The 7,857-nt window shown below is 42.2% G+C and overlaps 1 long non-coding RNA gene across 1 annotated transcript; it reads left to right on the forward strand.

Moving 5' to 3' along the window:
• The first annotated feature begins 1,170 nt into the window (after positions 1–1,170).
• On the forward strand, positions 1,171–4,943 carry LOC118483915. The gene is made up of 3 exons (XR_004872290.1): positions 1,171–1,289; positions 4,177–4,229; positions 4,768–4,943. It is a non-coding gene; the product is annotated as an uncharacterized LOC118483915 (long non-coding RNA).
• Positions 4,944–7,857: the final 2,914 nt, after the last annotated feature.

Genomic DNA, 7,857 nt, shown 5'->3' on the forward strand with positions numbered 1-7,857 from the left:
TCGGGTTTAAACGATTCAAGACAAAACAGTTCGCGTTGAAACGGTTCAGGTGGAAACGGTATGGGTCAATATGGTTCGAGTCAAAATGAGATGGGTCGAAACCGTTTCGGTTCAAACAATGCAGATTGGAACGATCAAAGATTCCAATAATTAAGTTTACTTTAATTCATTCACATATAGGAAGGATTTTGAATTCCTTTAGCTAAAGGAATTTGAAGGAATTAATGTCCAATTCCAATTCCATTGTCAACCACACTTGAAGATTGGAATTGAGATTCCAATTCCAATAAATTCTCTAAACCAAACATCTTAAGAGATGGCATTCGAATTCCAATTCACTTAAATTCCATTGAATTCCTACAAACCAAACGCACCCTAAGAGCGTCAAGTTATCTTAGAACTATTTATAATTTTATATCATAACAATTTATTACATATATTTGTTATATATATTAATTCATAACATCCCCAATGAATAGTGTATATTTTATCTTTTTTTACTTTTTTGTATTTTTGTTTTTTATTGGGTTTTGTTATTTTTAAATTAACTTTTAATATGGATACTTATAGACTTTCAATATTTTAAAAACTTTGTAAAATTGTCATTTTTACTCCCTGGAGTTTTACATGTTTTCTTTTATGTACGCGTCGGTATAATACAAATTGGTTTTACATTTTGACATAGATTTTTTCCTAAGTTCCGTCGGGTCAAATATCATATGTTTTCGTCCTTACATTTTTTTGTATAACTTCAGTTGATCACTTGGTGTTATAAATTTTTATATTTGTTTCATGTTTACCCCGATTTTGATCGTCGTTCAGTTAGTACGGTCTTACGCCCCTCTCGACCCCACACTAGTAGCACGATTTACGCTCCCGCTCGCAACGCAGGGGCTTAAGAGTAGTTGACAATAAAGTATTTACACCTGGCTATATAAGAATTGGTCAAATCTAATATATATTTAATTTAACCTTAGTGAATTGAATGTTTCAAATATCAAGTCATTTTCTCTGACTATTGACTTCGGAAATATAGTGTTATGTCGTGTTCTTTTTTTTTTGTTGCAAAATTCTATGGTGTCAACATAAGAGACTAATCAACGAGGAAGCTCAACAACAACCACGAAATATAATATAGATAAATAGTTAGGATAACCTAATTTTGCCAGCCCCACGAGCTTTTAAAGTAGAGGTTACTGGTTCAAGTCTCGTCTGGAGTAAAATTGCTCTGAGTGTTATCACGGCCTGCCTTCGTGGACTGGGTTTCATCTGAAATGGTGGCGATCCAGGTTAGGTGTGTTGTCTATGTTTGCGGGCGTGGATGGTTTTTTATCATTGGGTTTACCCGGGTGATCGGGCTTTTGTTAATCGTTTAAAAAGTGTATAGCCTAAATTTTTTAAATCTATATTTTATTTTAAATAATTATATATTTTTTCTAATTTCTTTTACATTTTTAATGACGATTGTTAAATTGTATGTGCCCATAAAGAATAACATCTGATAAGACCGTGGGATATATTGGGGCGGGGGTTTGGGGCATGGGTTGACACGTAGATTATGAGGCACTCAATACACAAAGCCAAGTTCATAGGGGTATGATGGGCGTGGCTGGGGTGGCGTGGCCAAGCCACATCATTTTTTTAATATATATATATAAACCATTAAAAACTACATAAACATACATATTAATTACAAAAAAAAAACATAGTATCAAAATAAAAACAATCATTCTTCGTCGGTTTCGAACCCAGGAATCGTTGAAACATGATCCACCAAATCAGATCGAAGATTGTGATGTATATCCCTTTACTTGATCAAAAATTCATTTGTTGATTTATCTTCGTCTGTAACTGTTACGTTATCTGGTTGGGGGTCATCGTCATCATAGTAGGTAACGACCGCTCTACCTTCATCCTTCAAAATCATGTTGTGAAGAATGATACATGCGTACATCACGTTTCCAATCTGATCCTTATCCCATAATCGACAAGGCATTGCCAATATTCGCCACCTTTTTCTTCAAAACACCGAACGCTCGCTCGACGTCTTTACATGCACAGTCATTTGGACCTTGTTAAACTTTAATCTCTTTGGATCTATGGTACCGTGTCTTGTGAACGATTTTACGAAAAACCCCCCACTCCGGGTAAATCCCATCTACTAGGTAGTACCCATACACGTACTCAACCCCATTTACAAAGAAACTTCCTTTGGGTCCTATACCATTTACCCGATCATTGAAAAGGGGTGAGTGGTTTATGATGGTAATATCGTTATGTGAACCTGGCATACCGAAGAACGCATGCCATATCCAAAGATATTGGGACGCAACCGCTTCAAGCATGATGGCTAGCATCCAGTGAAATCCACTCGTGTGAGCGCCTGGCCATGCGGTTGGACAAAGTTCCCAAAGCCATTTCATACAATCAAAACTACCTAGCATCCCGGGTAGCCGATGATAATCAGCGTGATGTTCCAATATTTCTTGCATGTCACTGAACGAGGGCTTTCTCAAATATCTTTTCTTATAAAGTTCTAAAATACACGAACAAAAGTTGTGAAGACTTTCTCTATCTACACGTGCAGACGTTTTTAAATAGTCTGTGACACTTCGGGTTTTCCCGGGCAACTTTCTTGATGTAACATTTTGTGTACGTATATTATTAAATGAGAAACTATGGATTTTCTGTTATTATGTGTTGTATGTATGTACGTTATATATATGTGTGTATATTGCAAGTGAGCCGAGACCCCAAGGATCCGACTCGAGACCACTTCCGGTCTCGAGTGAACAGTAGCAAGCGGGCCGGTTGGGCCATGCAACCGAGAAGCCCATTCGGGAGCCCTCAACCCACTCGAGATGGGTATAAAACCCTTGAGGGTGACCAACCTTTACCATTTTTGCAAACACTCTCCCTCACTCACTCACTCCTTCACTAAAACCCTAAAACCCTAACAACATCACCCTCCAACATCACCCTCTTCCCTCTCTCGGATCCAACCGTAACATCAAGGCTCTCGGATTTCTAGCTCAATATTCTCTCTCGGAAGTTTATCCATCATATTCTCTCATCTTGTGTCTAGCCGGTTAGTATCTCCTTTGGTTGTATATTTGATAGTTGTTGTTTATGTAAGATGGCTATATAAGCATGTTGCTTGATGAGTGATTGATTGGTTATGAATGTGTAAACATGAAATGTAAACCATGATGCTTTGGTAATTCCTTGCCATGATGATGAACAACTTGAATAATGTGCCTTGTAAGATTTAGGTTGATGACTAGAAGTGTGCTAGGTAATATGAAGATGCATAAGTGTATGGATAATGTGCAAGATTGTTATGATGTTCAACAATGTGTAAGTGTGGGTGTGCTTGGAACCAAGGATTGTATGCTAGTTGTTAGGAACCAAGGATTATGCATAAATGATACACCGATTAGATATCATATACTAGTATGGATTGTCTTCAAAAATGTTTTGTTAACTATGATAAAAACCCTAATATGATGAACTATTTGAATATGGCATGAATACTTGAAGAACATGTTGAATATGATATGAATATTTCAAATTACCATGTTTTGATCCATTTTGGTTGATAACCGGACAAGAAAACATGTTGGTGGAATGTTATTGGTTAGTACACATTATCACAAATATGAAATTCTATTGGCTAGTACATTGGACAGGTTCTAGAAGGATTCTGGTGCACGTAACTGTGGTTGCGAGTCGGAACCCTTGGTTGCGACTCGAGACCAGAGCATGATGACTCGAGACGGACTTCAGGGACTCGAGACCGGCAAGGTCTCGACTTGAGACGACATGATCTCGACTCGAGACTGGGCTCGAGACTCCTGAGATTGAGACTCGCAAGCAGCACACTCGAGACCAAAACGTGATTCTTCGAGATCTCCCGGTTGCGACTCGAGACCGTGTATTCTCGAGTCGAGACCACCTTTGTCTCGACTGGGCTGCCTACGTGTTATTGGGCCACGACTTGTTGGGCTATCTGTTGACTGGGCTGCATGTGTTTCTGTTACTGTTTGTTTATGAAAATGTTAGGGCAGGCCCAATAACCCAACTGTTTGAATGTTTGCATGCTAAGTGTGTCTATATGTGTTTGCTATACGTGATTACCTGTACCCCAACTTGACCTATATTTGGTAACCATGCTAGGACGTGGTGACCAACGTGATTGACCGAGTAATTAATCTACCGAGCAACCCAAGGTGAGTTCACAACCTAAAGCATGCGTTCCCGGTGGTTTGGGAAACGGAACTAAAAACAACACTATCCCCTTATGGGGGATACAACTTACTTTACTTCCCTTGTTATTGGGAACCTTTAGTTAATTACTGTTTATACGGATTGCAACAAACGGCACTAAACGAAACTCTATCACTCAAGTCCCTACTACATAATACCGATTAGTCGTCGGGGCCAGGCGAACGGGTTATTAGTTGATAGCGCTATTTAGGTCTTACCAACCTCACACCGTGCCATGGTATGAGATCGGTCGTGAACTAATGTACTCAGGCATCCGTCAATGATGATAGAACATTGACATCGGGGCATCCTGCGGAAAGGCAAACGGTTACCTAGTGTTCGGTATTGGAAAAACAGTTTAGTCGCTAACTTTTGGGGTAGCTCCCCATGGCATGTATAAACGGATAAATTAACTGGTGAAACAAGTTTTTGGTAATTAAAACTGGACAACTAGTGAACTCGCTCAACATTATTGTTGACACCTTACTGCATGCTTTGCAGGTAACCAGTGACTGAGGAGCTTGCTGCTTGGGGATGTGTAGTGTTCGTCTACCCCTGTGTTGGGTGCTAAATAAACATGAACCATGAACCTTGTTTAAGACTGTTTTATTTACGCTTCCGCTACTTACTACTATTTGAGCTTAAAACTTTAAACTCTGAACATGATATTTACTAATCGTATGGTTAGTAAGTATTACTTTGGTTATTAATCCAATTATTCAGTATAATTGGTGGCTTAATCCTGGTCAGTCACGCCCTCAAGCGGATGATACTCCGCAGGTGGAATTTGGGGGTGTGACAGATTGGTATCAGAGCCATTGGTTATAGTGAACTTGGTTTTAAAAAGGGGGAAAATCTTTTTGAGAAAAACCAGACTATAACCCGTGACTCGTAACGACACTACACTCCAAGTGCAAGACTCGACTTATCTGACCTCATAGCTCGGACCCATGTTTACTTGCTTGTTTGTCTTATGCCTTCTGCTCTACTATACGTACTAGATGGCCTAATTAGATAGATACGCCTCCCCTCTTCTATCTCATTCTCGCTATGTTACGACATCACACTCATACTATGTTTTCTGGCTATGAAGACGATGAGTGGACGCGGACGAGGAAACGTCAACATGACTCAGGCTCAGTTCACTAACCTGATCAACACGGTGGCTGCAGCTTTCGCAGCTCACCCTGGAGGTAAGCTCGTTGTTTTAGGATGTTTAGATCCTACTGCCACATCGTCTTTTCACCTCTGAACCCATTTCGCTTCACTCTGCATGACAGGTCAGCATGCACCTGTGTAACCACGTGTCTGTACTTTCAAAACCTTCATGGATTACAAACCTCTTCCTTTCAATGGCACTGAGGGTGCCATAGGGCTACTGCACTGGATCGAGAAGGTCGAAGCTGTCTTTGCTGTCTGCGAATGTCCCCCAGCTAATTGGGTAAAGTTTGCTACTGGTACCCTTGAGGGAAGCGCGCTTTCGTGGTGGAAAGCGCAAATTCAAATGCTTGGTTTGGAGACTGCTAATGCTACTGCATGGGAAGATTTCAAGGATATGATCAAGGAAGAGTATTGTCACAGGGATGACATCCACAAACTCGAGGACGAGTACTATGGTCTCAAGATGGTTGGGTCAGAGATTGAGACCTACACCAAGCTGTCCAATGACTATGCTGCACTTTGCCCAAACATGTCCCGACCCATATATCGAAGGATCGAATTGTACATCAAAGGCTTAGTCCCAGAAATCAGGAGCCATGTGACCTCGGCCAACCTCACTACCATACAGCCTGTGGTTCGTCTTGCCCACAAACTCACCAACCAGGCTGTGGAAGAGGGCAAGTTGCCCAAAAGGATCAGTGCTGCGGAAGGAACTTCTAGTGATGGCAAACGAAAGTGGGATGGAAATCAGGGCAAGGATGCTAACTCTACTCAGGCCCCAGCCCAGCAAAGCAAAACTGAGAACAACAAAGGCCCTCAGCAACAGGGTGGCTACCGGGGAAGCTACCCTAAGTGCAACAAGTGTAACAGGCACCACAATGGGGCATGTAACAAAGGTCAGTGTCAGCGATGCAACAAGATGGGGCATGAAGCCAAGGATTGTAGAAGTCAGTTCCCAGCAAGGCAGAATCATCAACAACCCCAACAGCAACAGCAGCAGGGAAACAACCGCGGATGTTTTAAATGTGGGGCAACAGGGCATATGCGAAAGGATTGCCCTGAACTGAATCAGAATCGCAACAACAACCAGGGAACTGGGAACAATGATCAAAACAACAATGCTGGGAATGGTGCAAGGAATGACCCCAACGTCGTGGCGGGTAAGTTCCTACTTGATGATCATTATGTTTCTGTGTTATTTGATTCCGGGGCCGATGCTAGTTATGTGTCCCTACGTATAAGTAAGAAGCTTTAGCACCCACCTGCATTATTAAGTTCTAAGCACGTCGTCGAGATAGCCAATGGTAGGAACATCGAGGCCTCTCACGTAATCCACGGCTGCAAGCTAGAATTGTCTGGTCAGACGTTTAGTATCGATCTTTTCCCTGTCAAACTTGGAAGCTTCGACGTCGTCATCGGCATGGATTGGTTATCCAAACATCGCGCTGAGATCCTCTGTCAAGAGAAAGCAGTTCGTATTCCTCGCCGCTCTGGCAAACCCCTCATCGTTCAAGGTAACAAAGGCGGAGAAGTCACAGGAATTATCTCGCTTCTAAAAGCCCAGAAGTGTTTACAAAAGGGGCACACCGCTATCTTAGCACTCGTCACTGACACGCAAGAAAGGGAAAAGAGGATTGAAGATTTTCCAGTAGTACGTGACTACCCCGAGGTATTTCCTGAGGAACTACCTGGACTCCCTCCCCACCGTCAGGTCGAATTTCAAATCGAGCTAGCTCCCGGAGCAGCGCCCATAGCTCGTGCGCCTTATCGACTAGCCCCTGCAGAACTGAAGGAACTCTCTACGCAATTACAGGAACTATTGGATAAAGGATTTATCCGTCCTAGTTCATCGCCCTGGGGAGCGCCAGTACTCTTTGTCAAGAAGAAGGATGGCACATTCCGAATGTGCATCGACTATCGTGAGCTGAACAAAGTTACCATCAAGAATCGTTACCCTCTCCCGCGCATCGACGACCTGTTCGATCAGTTGCAAGGATCGAGCTACTATTCTAAGATTGACCTGCGATCAGGCTATCATCAGCTGAGAGTTCGTAATGAAGACATCTCTAAGACTGCGTTCAGGACTCGCTACGGTCATTACGAGTTCCTCGTCATGCCTTTCGGAATGACTAACGCGCCTGCGGTTTTTATAGATCTCATGAACCGAGTGTGTAAGCCTTACCTCGACAAATTCGTGATTGTGTTTATCGACGACATCCTGATCTACTCGAAAAGTCAAGAAGAGCATGAACGACACCTACGCCTTATCCTCGAACTCTTACGCAATGAGCAATTGTACGCCAAATTCTCGAAGTGTGACTTTTGGCTTCGAGAAGTCCATTTCCTTGGGCACGTGGTCAATAAGGACGGAATTCACGTCGACCCCGCTAAGATCGACTCGATAAAGAATTGGCCTACGCCCAAGACTCC

This window comes from Helianthus annuus, chromosome 11 (assembly GCF_002127325.2).
Source record: "Helianthus annuus cultivar XRQ/B chromosome 11, HanXRQr2.0-SUNRISE, whole genome shotgun sequence".
NCBI lineage: Eukaryota > Viridiplantae > Streptophyta > Magnoliopsida > Asterales > Asteraceae > Helianthus > Helianthus annuus.